This window comes from Spinacia oleracea, chromosome 4 (assembly GCF_020520425.1).
Source record: "Spinacia oleracea cultivar Varoflay chromosome 4, BTI_SOV_V1, whole genome shotgun sequence".
NCBI lineage: Eukaryota > Viridiplantae > Streptophyta > Magnoliopsida > Caryophyllales > Amaranthaceae > Spinacia > Spinacia oleracea.
The window spans coordinates 182513341-182529105 of NC_079490.1; the positions used below are offsets into that span (position 1 = coordinate 182513341).

The 15765-nt window shown below is 37.0% G+C and overlaps 1 long non-coding RNA gene across 4 annotated transcripts; it reads right to left on the reverse strand.

Moving 5' to 3' along the window:
• Positions 1-10079: 10079 nt before the first annotated feature.
• On the reverse strand, positions 10080-14216 carry LOC110783707 (uncharacterized). Of its 4 annotated transcripts, none has more exons than XR_008932551.1 (5): positions 13805-14216; positions 13521-13560; positions 11942-12031; positions 10553-10753; positions 10080-10468 (listed from the first exon to the last, which is right to left on the reverse strand). It is a non-coding gene; the product is annotated as an uncharacterized lncRNA (long non-coding RNA). The 4 variants fall into 4 exon arrangements; XR_008932550.1 differs by having other exon boundaries at positions 10553-10758; XR_002532138.2 differs by having other exon boundaries at positions 10553-10720; positions 13805-14214.
• Between the last annotated feature and the right edge of the window lie 1549 nt (positions 14217-15765).

The following is a 15765-nucleotide window of genomic DNA, read 5'->3' on the forward strand; positions in this document are numbered from 1 at the left end:
TCAAAATTAAGACTGTGGATGTAGGGATTGAAACCCCGGGTGCTGAGAATGAAATAGAAAAGAAGGAAAGCGGCAAGGAGAAGGTTACTGATTCTCCCCCTTTTGCACCTACACTACCATTTCCTCACCGAATGCAGAAAACAAAGGTTGATCAACAGTTCGGTAAGTTCTTGGCTATGGTCAAGAATCTCGAGGTAACGATTCCTTTCACTGATTTAATATCTCAGATTCCTATGTATGCAAAGTATTTAAAGGAATTAATCACTAAGAAAAGGGATTTTGGTGGTGTAGAGAGAGTGGCTTTAACTGAGGAGTGTAGTGCTATGTTACAAAACAAGTCTCCTCCTAAGCTAAAGGACCCCGGTAGTTTCTCCATCCCTTGTCATATAGGTGCTCTATTCATTGATAAGGCCCTATGTGATTTAGGTGCCAGTGTGTCCGTCATTCCCCTCTCTATTTACAAAAAGTTAAATATGGGAGAATTAAAATGTACCACCATTACTCTTCAAATGGCCGACCATTCTATTAAATACCCCTTAGGTGTTTTAGAAGACGTCCCCGTGAGAGTAGGTAAATTCTATATTCCCGTAGACTTTGTTGTGCTTGACATAGCAGAGGACAATCAGATTCCAATAATCTTAGGTAGGCCATTCCTTCATACTGCAGGGGCAGTTATTGATGTTAAGAAAGGGAAGCTAACCTTGACTGTAGGGGATGACAAGGTGACCTTTAGCTTGTCTCATGTGATGAAAAGTCCAATGCAAGAAGTGTCTTGTTCAGTGATTGTCTCTAATTCCAAGTTGCCTCATTCTTATTCTAGAAATTTTTCAAATAATGCACTTGGTTTGAAAAGGTTTGCAGGTGATGATGATCCTGGAGATGCAGTTGATGCTAGTCCAACAGTTGGAGCAAGATGTTCGGTGCCCGATGGCACCAAGTTCAAAGCGAACGACCAACATTTGAAGTTATACACTGAAGGAGCGTTTATCGGAAAATTGGAGACGATCTATCTCTCCGATCCACCCATCAACGCTTGATTTATGAGGTTTGGAGTCAAGCTAATGACTTAAAACGAGCGCTTATCGGGAGGCAACCCGATTTCTAACTCTTTTTCTTTTCAATTTTTTCATTCATTTCTATTTTTAATCTAATTTATTTTATTTATTTGGTTATTTTATTGGGAAAAAAAAAATTAGAAACAACAAAAGAACAAAAATATTTTATTTTGATTTCACTTGAATTCGTATTTTTATTTTATTTTTAGATTAGTTTTTCGTTCATCGTATTTATTCATTGTTTTTGCGTGTTCTAACCTTTACTAACGATCCTTATGTTTTATTTTAGTGGTGCTTGATTTTTTTTAAAGATGTGTAGGTGCAAGATCGAGTTAATTCCGGAAATTTTAATGCATCGACAAGCCGCAAGTGGATCAACAATCTCGCGGCAACCAGCTACACTATGCGCTGCACCCATGCTAGCGGGCCCAGCGAGCGCTCCCTCGATACAACGAGGGATCTCTCGCCATTCATGACTGCCCAGCGCTCGCCCAGCGAGCCCGCTTGTCTGTTTTACCCAAATCGCCTCGTTCTCTGCCTTGCCCGCTGGCGAACCAGCGACGCCGCTGGATTTCCCGCCTCCCTCTTGATTCAAAAAAATACAAACGAAACCCATCTCCTCTCTTTCACAAACCCACGAGAAAACCCTGCCACCAGCCCGCGTCCCTCTCTCTCTCGCACCACCCTACGGCCAGCCATCACCCTGCCGGCGTTACGCCTGCGCCGAGCCGCCGCCTGCAACCCGCCCAGCCTACATAACCCGTCGTACCTCCCTCCCTCGTGTGCGGTTCTCCTTGAAGCACGAAACAGCAACAAACTCCCTTCGCGAATCACCTTCTTTCCAGCCACACCAGACCACCACCGTCGGCCGCCTGCAATTCGGTGGTCGGCGCGCCGCACCACAAGCCCACATCCGCCACCTTCCCTCCCCCTGCAACCCCCAAATCTCCCACCTTCACCATCGTTTTGTACATGAATTACAAACCCTAATTTTTAAAATCAATTTGGGGGTTTTTGTTTTATTTTGGGCATTGGCAAATTGTAGTATTGGTGCTCGTTTGCGGAATTCATTGCATTTGCAACCAAATTTTGGTCTTTGTGGTGCACAAAATATATTAAAATTTCTAAATTTCTAAAGTTTATTCACTCGAATCATATTTTGAAAAGAAAATTGGAATTTTAATGACAATATTGGTTGTTGAATTCAAATGGTTGTCGTTGTTGTGCATATTATATGAATTATTTGTTGAGATTGGTTAACGTTCGTTGGTTGTTGATTTTGAATTTTTAGCATTGGGCGAATATTGTCTTGCTTGGATTGATTGTTGGGATTGATCGTGGAATCTTGAATTATGCACCATCTTGGTTGATTGAAGTATTTTAAATGGTGGTTGTTGCATCATGAAATCAACAAAACCAACTAGCTTCCGCCCAAATCCACCACATTCATGGAGATTGGCTCTTTGCGTCGTCAGTTTGAAGCTTCTGGCCCCACCGCTTCTACTGTCGACCGTTCTACCGAGTCTTACTCGGCCGACGAGGCTCATCACGAGTGAGCACTTTCCATCTCTCTCCCTTGTTCGAGTTATATTGTTGCTATTTTCACAGTGAGGGCACTGTGTTTTGTTTAGCTTGGGGGAGGGATATCTATCTTTGTTGCTTTCTAGTATAGTTTTATTGTTTTGTTTAGGTGTTGTACGCTTTGTACTGTCCATTAGGGGTGGGAGTTTACATGCAACGAAAAAAATGTACTGCTTTCCTAGTGTTATTGTTCAATTTAGTTGCACTCTTACTTGCATTTTTTGCATTCATATGTCTTTATACCCTGCATTGTGCAATTGACTTTCAAACTATGTTCGGGCTTTATTTGACTCTCTTGAGCTTCTTTTGAACTTAGTTATGATTCTGAAATTCAGTCGGTCATGCTATACATTGATAACTGCTTGGCATTGTGTGAACCAATTGAATGGTATGCGGTAAGATGTTGGTCTCGTGTCAACCCTGCATTGTGCAATTGACTTTCAAACTATGTTCGGGCTTTATTTGACTCTCTTGAGCTTCTTTTGAACTTAGTTATGATTCTGAAATTCAGTCGGTCATGCTATACATTGATAACTGCTTGGCATTGTGTGAACCAATTGAATGGTATGCGGTAAGATGTTGGTCTCGTGTCAAGAATAGCTAGCCAATTATCTTGTAGGTCACCTTACTATGTGTTTGTGTGATTGATGTGACTTGTTATCGTATGATTTTGGCTTGAGATTCATTAGTAGTTTAGTTGCAACTCATGCATGCCGCGTATGACAGAGGCCATTCTCTTAGGAAGCCTTCAGACGAACTTAGAAACATCAGTTCCTGCCTTTCATTCCCATGTTGTAGCCTTGTCCGTTTATTGTTTTAACTCCACAAAATTGAGCCCTATTAGCCCCGTTGGTTACTTGTCCCGAGTCTAGCTTGGGGGAGCTTCGGTGTTCGTAATGGTTTCATTGATGTTGATTGATTGGCACACTAAGCCAATAGTTCGTGGTTCGAGGCTATGTTTGGATTTGTGGTTCGGAAATGGTGTATATTATTGTTGGCACCCAAGCTTGTAACAGTTAGCATTAGATTTATTTATGTACTTTCGATTTCATTATCTAGTTTCATTTTCATACCAGACGTCAAAAAAAAAAAAAAAAAAAAAAAAAAAGAAAGAAAAAAAAAAAAAAAATGTTTTTCGTTTTTGTATGTAATTTGAAAGCAAGGAAAGGGGAATGAAGAAAGATCATTGACATTATATTATGTTTTCCCTTGGTTGTAACTTGGTTGATTGTTCGGGTTTCATGGTTCGATGGAGTTGGATTCGCGGCATTATCACGCCGACGCATATAGTTCACATTTGCTCCCCAAGTTGGACCTTACTCTCACTTTTTCCCAAATTATACCCTACCCTTCCTTTTCACCTAGCCCCATTACAAGCTTATTATAAAGACCTCTTGATCGGCATGTTTGTTTTGTGATTGAATGAAAATCGTTTCTTGCTATTGTCATCTTACCCTATGTTGCATCATATATTTATATTCTACAAGGTATGCGGCGACGACTAGCTTGATTGAGAATAGTTTGTGGCTAAGCTTGGTTGTTTCGATTGTGGATCACGATGCTTTGTGGTTCTATTTGTATCTGAGCTAGATTTCCGTCTCAATAACTCTGTTTGATTGTTTGCTCGAGAGTTAGGTTGGTCTTACCATGGTTTTATGAAAGTCAAGTGCGTCTTGCTTCTCTATCTTTGGTTTAGTGATGCTTGGGGACAAGCAACAGTCTAGCTTGGGGAATTTGATGAGTCATATTTGTATAGGGTATTTTAGGCGCATTTAGGTTGCATTATTAGGCATTTATATCATTTTAGTTGCATTTAGGATCACATTTGCATAAGTTATCGTTGTCGTACTCTATTACGCCCCGTTTGTGTTTTCTTAATGTTTCAGGTGATTTTACGGTCATTTGGATGCTTTCGGAGTGTTATGAGTTGATTTGGATGATGAACGGATGGAATGTTGACTCGAGGATCATTGCATATCTCTAGGGATAATTTTGAGTCAATAACGAAGCTAAACGCTATTTTTCTAAGCATCAAAACGGACAAGCGTTCACTCTTTTGATGATATCTCAAGTTCTACATGTCGGAATGAGGCGATTTTTATTGGCCTAGAAAGTAGACTTCAAGAGCTTTCCAACGACAGGTCACACGTCCTTATAGGCATTGTAGAACAAGAGTTATGACATGAACAAGATGGCTCGACTATCCGATTCGCCCGAAGCCCAAAACGATGGCCCAATCTTCCCCTTGGGCGCGAAAACCAGCGACCCACCAGCGGGCCCGCTGGTTTCTCCGCCCAGCTACTTCCATGCGGGTTCGTTGCGTCGTTTCTCGTGATTGTTCAATTAAATGATAACTTATGTAATTATTATTATATTCCTATTTTGTTTAGAATTTAAGAAAGACTAAAATACCTCAAGGGAATTAATGTATTCCCTTATGCTTTTATTTTCTTTTACGTTTGACAATTCCGATGAACGCTTTTCACGTTATTTTCTATTCTCTCGTTTTCCATTGTTGAACCCTAGTTTTTCCATAATTCAATTCATAAATCTAAGGTACTTTTCATAATTTCTTTTGCTTTAATTCTTTCTTATTATTTTCGTTTCTTAGATTAATTCGTCCTTTGATTATGAATCTCGTTTTTATTATTTATTTCATGCTTGTTAATTCAATTATGAGCGAGTAGTTTTATTCTAGGGCTAAGTAAGGGAAGCCATGTTTATACCATGATTGTTATGCATTAAAGTTTGTTAATTTCTAGATTATGCTTGAGTAATTCCAATTGATTTGTTTTAATTATTGATTCATGTTATTGGCCATTTTCATGGATTGAATATCTAGCTAATAGGAATTAGAATCGAAAGATCGTATTTTTAGAGGCTTAGTACAATTGGCAATTCTGATTATGTTAGCGACCGTACTGCATATGTTGGATTGAAAGTGTTAAGACCCGACTGTAGGATTAACATGTACTTTAATTACTCGGCCTAGTTTATTCGTTGTCGAATTGAATTGTGTTATTGGATTGGTATAAGCATGGTGAACCGAACAGACGCCCTAGACCTTTAATTCATTGATAAATTACGCATTTTTATTATTGTTTTAGCTTTAGTAGTTAATACTCAAACTCAACTTTCGTTATTGAAATAGTTCGTATAATTGGGCAAAAACTAATAGAACTTGTCTCCCTGTGGGATCGACCCGTATTTGCTAAGTATCTGCTAACAACAGACACCGTGCACTTGCGGTATCACTTTTTAACTCATCAAGTTTTTGGCGCCGTTGCCGGGGAGACGGCTAGATTCTATTAGTTTTAGTTTGATTATTTGAATTGTTTCCATCGTCTCATTGGAACTTTTAGTTCCAATTGAGGCAAATTTCACTGCGTTTTCTTGTCTGTTGTTTATGCCCAGGTCTGCTAGAACGGGTACCTTAGTTCCACCCGATCCCGATCTTGGTAAGACTCTTCGACAACTCAAAAAGAAACAACAAAACAAGAAGCAGTCAGGGGTTCAAGACTCACAAACTCCACCGAGTCACACGATGTCTAAATCCTTGAAATCATATGGGGTTCCTTCCTCGAGCAGTGTTCCGACTGGGCTCACAATGCCAACTATTGAGGCAATCAACTAAATTTGTTTTTGTCCCCACACTCTCTCTCATTGAATTAAAAAAATACCTCACTAACTCCTATCACATCAACTTTTTTCAATAAAATAATAATTGATAACCACACTACTACTTATCGCATTAAACTGTGTGCCCATGAGAGTGTAACAACTATTCAGGGACAGAGGGAGTATTATCTTTTACCGTTAGTTGATTCCTATTGAATTCATCTTTTATTATTTTTTTACTAAGTAATCCCTCCGTCTCTTTTTTTTCCTTTACGTTTGGTATTTTACACGCTTTTTAACGACTTTAATGTGCATTGAGATTCCTTTATTTTTATAAAAAAACATAAGAGAAAGTACGTTTATTTATAATGTTTCCACTTTTATCAAAATTCTAATCTTCACAAAATGAGAAAAAAATTTAATATCCCAATAGAAAAGCGTGAAAAAATAAATGACCCAGTGAATTTAATTGGTTAAAATAATCATTTGACACGAATTTTGATAGAATATTAAAGTATTTTGTGATAATATAAAAGGAAATTAAAGAACATTATATATATGAACTAGAATTAAGCCCGTGCGATGCACGGGTTAATAGTGATGGTGGCCGGCGTTGATGGTGGTGGCCGACAGTGATGGTGGCCAGCGGTAATGGTGCCCGGCGTTGATGGTGGTGGCCGGCAGTGATGGTGGCCGGCGGTAATGGTGGTCGGCGTTGATGGTGGTGGCCGGCGGTAATGGTGGCCGGCGGTGATGGTGTTTGCCGGGTGGTGGTTGCCGGCGGTGAGCGTAGTGACCGGCGATGATGTCATTAAGATTAATTTCGGTTTTTTAAAAATAAATTAAATACCCCTTAACTTTGTAACCAAACAAGACTTAATAAAAAAAATGATGGATGGCTAGGATCTAATCAACATAATCTAACGGTATATATTTATCTAAGGTTTTTTAGTTGTCGGAGGTCGACGACCTTTATAGAATTTTTCCTAAAACAAATAAATTTATGTGACTTTTTAATTTCTATGGACTATTTTGAAAAGAAAAAAAATTAAAGCATTATGACAATCATGAAGAAACACGATGTCATAAGTCTCATAAGAATCAACTATAGGAATGTCTTACATAGCTGTATATATATCTAATTTGGTGTTTATTAATTTGACTCACTTAATTCCACGAGAAAACAAATTATACAAATTGTAAGATGATATGATTGAAAACTTACTTTCCATGATAAATGACTTAGCGTGTCTGTGTAGTTGATGAACTTACCGGATATTTTTCATTTTATAGAAGATAAGTATTTTGGTCAAATATTGAGCTCAAGAAAAATCTAAAACTTCAGTTATTCAATGTAACAACCAGGGCATCGCCCGGGCCACACACTAGTTAGAAGATAATTAAAGAGTTGTGGTATTGTTGGTTGTTTTTTTTCATTTTTATTTTTAATCTTATACGGAGTATATGTATACGGCCTTGGTTAATGGTTAATGATTACTTTGTACCGAGTACAATTCTTCCTGAGCAAGTGCAACTAATGGAAGGAAAATTAGAGCTCTCCTTGAGAAACACCTTGTTGTACTATTCGAAGACACGAAGGAATCACCCAGCTTCTAGGGAGAAGACGACTAATTAACAATAAATCAATTTATCGACCCCTTCTTTGTTGGCTTTGTGATATTTTTGCAGGGAACATGGACTCCTTTTCAGAAGGTCGTCTTTCACTCAATGTTGTTGATGCGGAGCCGCAGGGGCGGCGAAGAGGGGGTGCGAGCGGGGCGACCGTACAGGGCCCCCCTGTCAAAAGGGCCCCCCATTAGATGTTTAATAATTATGTCGCCTAAACCCTACAAAGAGTCTTTCTTGGCTCAGTGGATAAGATTAAATCAATTGCAGCAAAGGTGCGGGTTCAATCCCCGTTAGTGCTTTATTTTTTTAGCTTTTGAAAATTTAGTTGTCAAGACCCATTAGGCTGGGCCCATTTCTACGACTTTTCTCTCCTTTTTTCCTGATTTATTTTACTTTTTACAGATTTACTCCATGACTAGCTTACTTTTCTTCCCTTTTTCAACAAATTCCTCATTCTTTGCTCCCAAAATTCTTGACTTCCAATATTTCTAAAACTAGGATGCCCACCGAACAAAACTATAAATGTTTGCCTCCTAAATCAAACACGATAAAAAATAAGGACAGGAGATGTATTTTGTTGCTGTGATTTGTAGTTCCCAATCAAAACTGGCTTGTTCTTATTCCCACAGAATCTAGAATTTAGCACGGAGCTCATACCGCACATAAGCTAATGAAACTACATCTGTTATAGTTGACGATTATAAAGTGAGATACAAAAATGAAGCGTATTCAACGTTTATTAATTAAAGGACTGCTAAATTATGATGCAAGATCTTTGGCGATAAGGGCATGGTATGTCCCAGCTTTAAACTTATGTAACATCTCCATCTGAGAAACCTGATCATGGTAGCAAGTACAGAATAAGAAAGCATTAACCCACTTAATCCTATCGCATCACGGACAAGTACACCACTTAATCCTGCGCTTAGGTGGATATCTTCAGCTTCTTCATGATATTTCATGTAAAATAGTAGAATCTGTAAAGGTTAGTTGTTGGTGCACCAGATGCTTTGGTTGATATTGACTACGATATCCAACATGCAAGAGTCCCTCAAGGTCAAATGTAGTATGCACATGATAATTTATACTGAAGAAAATACATAGCTAAATGATATCTTTAGCAAATCTTCTTCTGAAATAATAGGAACCATGGTCTCACATTGCGTAAGAATTATAGTAAATGCCCAACATTTTCCTAATACTCTTATCCAAAACAAAGGTTTAGTTAATACTCTTTCGTACGAATTACATACCAATTGCGAACCAACCTTACCATCTTCACCCTTCTTTCTATCCTTTTCTTCAACCTCTCTGTCTCTACAAATTTGCCTTCCATTCCCAAATTTGCCTCAAAACCTAGCTCCTTAAAGATTTCCTGTAATTTTTAATTATTATTTTTTTTGCAGGAAAATATCTATCCTGCAATTGGGAAAAAGGAGCTCATCAAAAACAAATATTTTCCCCAAAAATCGTAACAACCTCCAAGTACATTTAATCTTGTGTAGTTTAAGCTAAACATAATCCCAACAAGTTGAGGGTTTTAACTTTTCATTTCCACCCATAACACTGAGGCCTACTTTGCATTTTACGAACTGAAACGTACTTCCTGGTCCAGTTTAAATACGAAGTACATACTGTATAGATTTTGTAAACAAAGTTGTAGAATTTTAGTTCACTCTATATCAATCCTGGAAATACCACTATGATTAGACCTGTCAAACGGGTCGGGTTAGTGTCAGTCAACTTCGGGTTCGGATTCTATCGGGTCAGTCAGTTTCGGGTTGACAAAAGCTTGTTCAAGACCCAGAGTGTTCGGGTTCGGATTGACCCAACGGGTTGAGAACTTTTATCACGCCTTTTTTTATTACGCATTTTTTTAATATTATATGCCTTTTTACGGGTTCGGATTGAACCAACAGCCCAACAGGGTTGAATAATTATTATTACTATTAGTTTTACTCGTATAATGAATTTAAATGTACATTAACTTAAAAACATTTTAAATTTTTAACATTTTGAGATCGAATTATTAATAATATAATAATAGTAAAGCATGAACGAAGCAGCAACAATATAACACTGAGGGATCTAATTAGTAATAATATATATAGTAGTAAAGCCTTTTATAAAGAGAGGTCATATAGTAGCATTGAGACATTCATGCAGCTCTACCATTTGCGAGTAATACACCATGAATAACATGAATCCATGATACTATCATAATAACCACTGTCCCTAGATAGTTTCAGTAGAAAAAACAGTACTAAAAGGCGAAATGCATCCATGTCTGCATTCATTATTACAACTCGAATGATATTGATATCAGCTCGAGCCATATACAAATTGATTTCATGTAACACTTGTTAATACGCCTCTGCTTGTAAGAGAGGAGAAAGACGTATCCATGAACAATCAATAGATTATAAATAATCACTAGCATAAGGCATGATGTTAGACACCTAAAAATATTCTGCTGTCCTAGATACCACTTTCCAAACTGATTTATCAGGAATCATCTCCACATGGGCTTCGTTGTTGACTTTAGTCTTCATTCCCCGAGAAAATAATGTTTCAAGTTCCCTAAACTGAATAATATCATGGTAATTAGCAGAAGATAATAGTTTCAGTAAACGAAAGGTCGGAATGAAAAGTTTCAGTAAAATGCACACGTTTTAATATCCTAGGCGTTGAGGATGAAGCTCGTTCATGATGAAAGCTGCATAGTCTGATGCTTGTGTCTTGAGCTTATCTAGTTTATTAGCCGAGGCACTCAAACACTATAGCATTTAATTCCCAAGTTCCCAATTCAAGAATATGGAGTAATGCAGCAAATCAGACTGAACTGAAAGAAACCAGACCAGCAAATCAGACTGAACTGAAAGAAACCAGACCAGCAAATCAGACTGAACTTAAAGAATTCAGTTGCTAAATTCAGCTTTAGGAAAAATATGTGGTGTATGAATAGACCTAATCCTAAATAACATGTCAAAAATATATAGGGAATACAGGTAGACTTCATCTTATTTAAATCCAGAAAGATTGAAACACCTTTTCAGTTCATTGGAATTAGCTTCTTTACCAATAAGGAACTAAAAGGATAGTTTACTGCCCACAATCATGTATAATCTGAAGTTCTAAACCCATGAAAGATCAAGCAAAAGCATCAGCCACCAAGAAAGACCTAATCCTAAATAATATGTGAAAAACATATAGGGAGTACAAGTATACTTCATCTTATTTAAATCCAGAAAGATTGAAACACCTTTTCAGCTCATTGGAAATAGCTTCTTTACCAATAAGGAACTAAATGGATAGTTTACTGCCCACAATCATGTGTAATCTGAAGTTCTAAACCCATGGAAGATCAAGCAAAAGCATCAACCACCAAGAAAGACTAACTGTAAAAACAAAACAATTGTGAATTAAAACTCGTATGGTTTAATCTGTCTTAGCTTTTATTTTACAGGCTTCATTTCTGGGTTTAACGGAATGTTCCGCTATGTCCCTATCGATTTCTGGCATGTCCTTGTATGACCAAGCAAAGACATCCACGAATTCGGTGAGCATCGCGATTAAGCTTGTGCGCTCTTCTGGAGTGAGAGTTAGACTGGTTCTAGTATCCGTCATTAGATAGAGGTTGAAGAAGAGTAATAAAAAGATCAAGAACCCATTGTTACATGGAAATGAAACAAAACTCATTCAGCTAGCTTACACAACCTTCTTGCATAAGTCAATCAACCTAGGGTGTTCATTCAGCTAGCTTTCTACTAATCACGAAATTCTGATTCCAAATCCAATCAATTTCTCACTAATTTAAACATTGATCACTAATCATATATATATATATATATAACAGTTAATCTGCTATCAAAATTGAAGAGAAATTTACATCATTTCCTCACTGATTTAAACATTGATCACTAATCAAGTTGAGTTAAGCACAAGTGAAACAGTATCCGAGATGTTAATACAAGGTCAGTAAACTGAATTTAACAGGAAAAATCAAGCCAATAAACAATAAAAAAAATTTAATTGAACAGAAATTGAGGGGATAATACCTTGATGAAACCCACTTCCTCAGCATTAGCAGGCTGCAGCATATCGAACTATACTTGCAAATGATAGAATGAAGGTTTTCTCAAACTTGGCTGCCATAATTTGAAGAATAAAACATAGTAAAACATCAAATTAAACACAAAAGAAGTAAACCAAATTCATCTAATGTAAGCACACATCTACAGAATATACATTTTTTTACTTGACTCATTGTATGGCCTATATAGGTATATTTGGCCAATTTGCGTCTTGTGGAAGTTGACAAGGATATCTTGATCACTGCGTATTAGCCTATTGTGATAAAGTAAGCTTGAAATCATTTGCTTTTTTTTAAAAAAAAGATGGAGCATCTTCGGTTCTTTGTTCAGAAACCATAAGAAGGATTTTTATTGACGTTGCTAGAAAAGAAAAATCTCAGTTAGCCAGGTAAACAAATTACTTTGATATCCTCTGTTCAAATCTTCTCTTGAAATCAGACAATTGAAATTTCACTAACTGGTCATAAAAATAAATCAATCATCAACCTACAATCTCGAAGACAATCACCTTCTACCGTCAAGCTCCTATACCATACTCCTAACACACCTCCAAATATGGAGTTGACATTAATGAAACAAGGCTGCCTCAACCGGCGAGGTATGAGGGGAGAGACGGGGAACGGAGGGAAAGGAATAACCAGTCTAACATTGTGCATATGTAACGTCCAACATTGGGTTTTAATGTAGATTGTAAACGTAACAACGTGAAAATCGGACACAGGACGAGAAAAAATAAAAATGGTAACAAAAGTAACTCATAGAAGTCCAGCTTACTTTTATGTCTAAGAATAGGCAGTGATACCTCGTTTTAAACAGGAAAATTTGGCAGGAAGAGCCGAAGAAAGCAGTCGCAGATTATAGTAACCAACATCTGAACAAAAAGTGAAAATAACCACGGGTCCCTAGTGATTCCCAAATCTTTAAGAAAATATCTCCAAAATGCATACATTTCTTTTCCAGGAAAGCTTTAAAATCCTTAAACATGACCAACTCATCCCTCGTGACTCTACATTGTCTACAAATGATGTGGGATTTCCGCACAATAACTCGTTTAATACTATGATACTCGATACTGAGAGTTTCAGCCCTCTTTCATCAAAACACAAACTACCCTCTTGAACCCCAATACTCCGAACAATCTCTGTAGTTACTCTTTGCTCATTTTTTTGTTGTTCTAGTGAAGACGACGTAGACGATAATCTGCTAATATAGACTGAGGCAGCGGAAAACACAAGAAATGTTTGTTCATCTTTCTTCCAGACAAGATTAGAAATTTTTTCTACCACCCAAAAATAACTGGACCAAATTAGTACCTTACTGTTTTTGTAATATACAACGATCTGGTCTAATTTGATAACCCAAATTGGCATACAGAAATCCCTAAAATTCGAAAGACTGGACTTGGTATCGAGCTCAACAAGAGCAGATCTTCTAAAAGTGATTATTGATTAGCACTTTACAACGTCAGTTGCTGATATTTCAAGAATTAGGTTAAAAAGACTAAAATTAAGCAATAAATAAGCAAAATGGCAAATAAATTTACCCATAATTCGAGAGAAGACCATTATGGAGATGCTCGACAGCTGAAAGATCAACATCATCAATTCACCAACATAAAAATGACAATAAGTAAATCAAACCAATTGCAAACAAAAATACCAATCAAACTCACGCCAAAAGGTCACCGATAAATTATACTCGTACCAAAATGTTCAAAACAACATATACCAAAAAAAAATTAGCGAAGAAAACACCAACAGATTAAACCAAAATTGGAATAAAAGACGAAAAAATGAAGGATTAACAACTCGGAGCTCAAGAGCTTACCTAAAAACGACGGAAAATAAAACCTAAAACAAATGAGAGGAGAGAGATTTTTTTTTCCCTGTCGCCTCTGCCTCGCCGACGCCACCACCGCCAGTTCCAACAGTAGTTCCCACCGCCGCCGCCTCCCTCTTTTTCTCCCTCTGTTCTGCTCGGCCACAAGAGAGGGCGCGATGAAGGCTGGATTTCATGGTTCTTGAAGAGAGAGGAGGAGAATGAAAGAAGAGAGGGGCGGGAGAATTCGGCCACAAGAGGTGGCGCGATGGAGGCCGGAGTCCAGGTTTCTTGAAAGGAGAGAGGAGGATACTGAAGAAGAGAGGGGTTAGTGATTTCTAGGCTGGTGAATGCAGGTTGGACTGGAGAAGAAAAGGTAAGAGGGTAAATTGGTAAATGTGCTAAATACACTGTTCATAAGAGAATTCTACTGTTCCAAAGAAGAGGTTCTTGCTTTTAAAAGGGTTGTAGATTCAAGTCTCCATACCAATAAATTCATAGTCTCTTTCTAATAATATAAATTTCAAATTTTAAAGTGTTTTTTCTATTTTAATTTTTCTATTTTATTTTATTTCACTCTTTCAAATAATTTATTCAATTTCTGTGTGTTTGACTTAGGTAGTGTTCTCTTCACCTGAATTTCACTTATCTTATCTTATTGGCCCCGAACTTATCTTATCTGAACTTATTGACCCTTATCTTATCTTATCTTATTGAAACTTATAGTATTACCTTATGTAATATTTACCTCACCTTATCTTATCTTATTGGCTCTGATCTTATTTTATCTTATCTTATTGACCCTGAACTTATCTTATTTTATCTTATCGGCCTTTATTTTATCTTATCTTATCTTATCAGACCTGAAATAAGTGAAAATAAGGTGAAGAGAACAGAGCCTATTGTACTATTAACATTGATGAATATTTTTAAATACAAGTACGAAAAAAAAAAATATGTCAATAGAGAAAATGGATTTTTAAATGCAAGTAACGTACACCACAAAAGAAATACCAATGAAAATAAAATTGATCCTTTATTAATTTGAGTTAAATAACTTCAAAGAGATGTTTGTATCATATTCCCTCGAAAAAGAAGAAGTAATGTTTGTATCGTGAAAAAGGCCTCATTTTGTGAAATCGCACAATACCTCCGATATCTTTGCCCCGCCCCTGCGGAGCCGTCCAAAAGTAATCAACAATTAATTTGAACATCCCGCTTTGATGAATACATAGCCGACCATTTTGAGTTCGAGTTTGCCATCATCTTTTGTCACTTGAACCTGGATCTGTCATCTGTGTACTTCATGCTTAACTGTGAAAACATGTTACTTTATTGGTAACAATTACCAAGAGGTGTACGAACTCATTTGAGTTTGATTGTATAATGCTCTCGCCACTTAGATTTTCAAAGTAATGAATATGCAATGCTACAATGATGCGTATCGTATTGGTAGCATATGCGAGCCATGTGTGATGCTATCATGTCTACAACAGTATAAGACATACTTCCTCCGTCTTTTAATACTCGCAACGTTTGGACTTTTGCCACTATTCATATAATCTACTTTGACTATTCTTAGTGCTTTTTATATAAAATAAAACATAGTCATGTGGGATCTTGTTATATTCGTCTCAATGTGTATTTTAAAAATATCAACTTTTTATAATTTTTGCATAAAGAGAATTTAGGATATAAATGATCAAAGTTGTGCATTGTCATGCGTGAAACTAACAAACGTTGCGAGTATTAAAAGACGGAGGAAGTATGTTGATGAAAGATTAGCAACAAGGATTAATAGTTATGTTGATGAAAGATTAGCAACAAGGATTAATAGTTATGTACTCCTTATTGTCATTAGCACATTAGACATTTTTTAAAATATATATTATTGCCTAACATGCACATTATAAATTGCACTCAAATTCTAATTCATCCGTTTATATGCTATCTAATCATCTTCAAAGCAA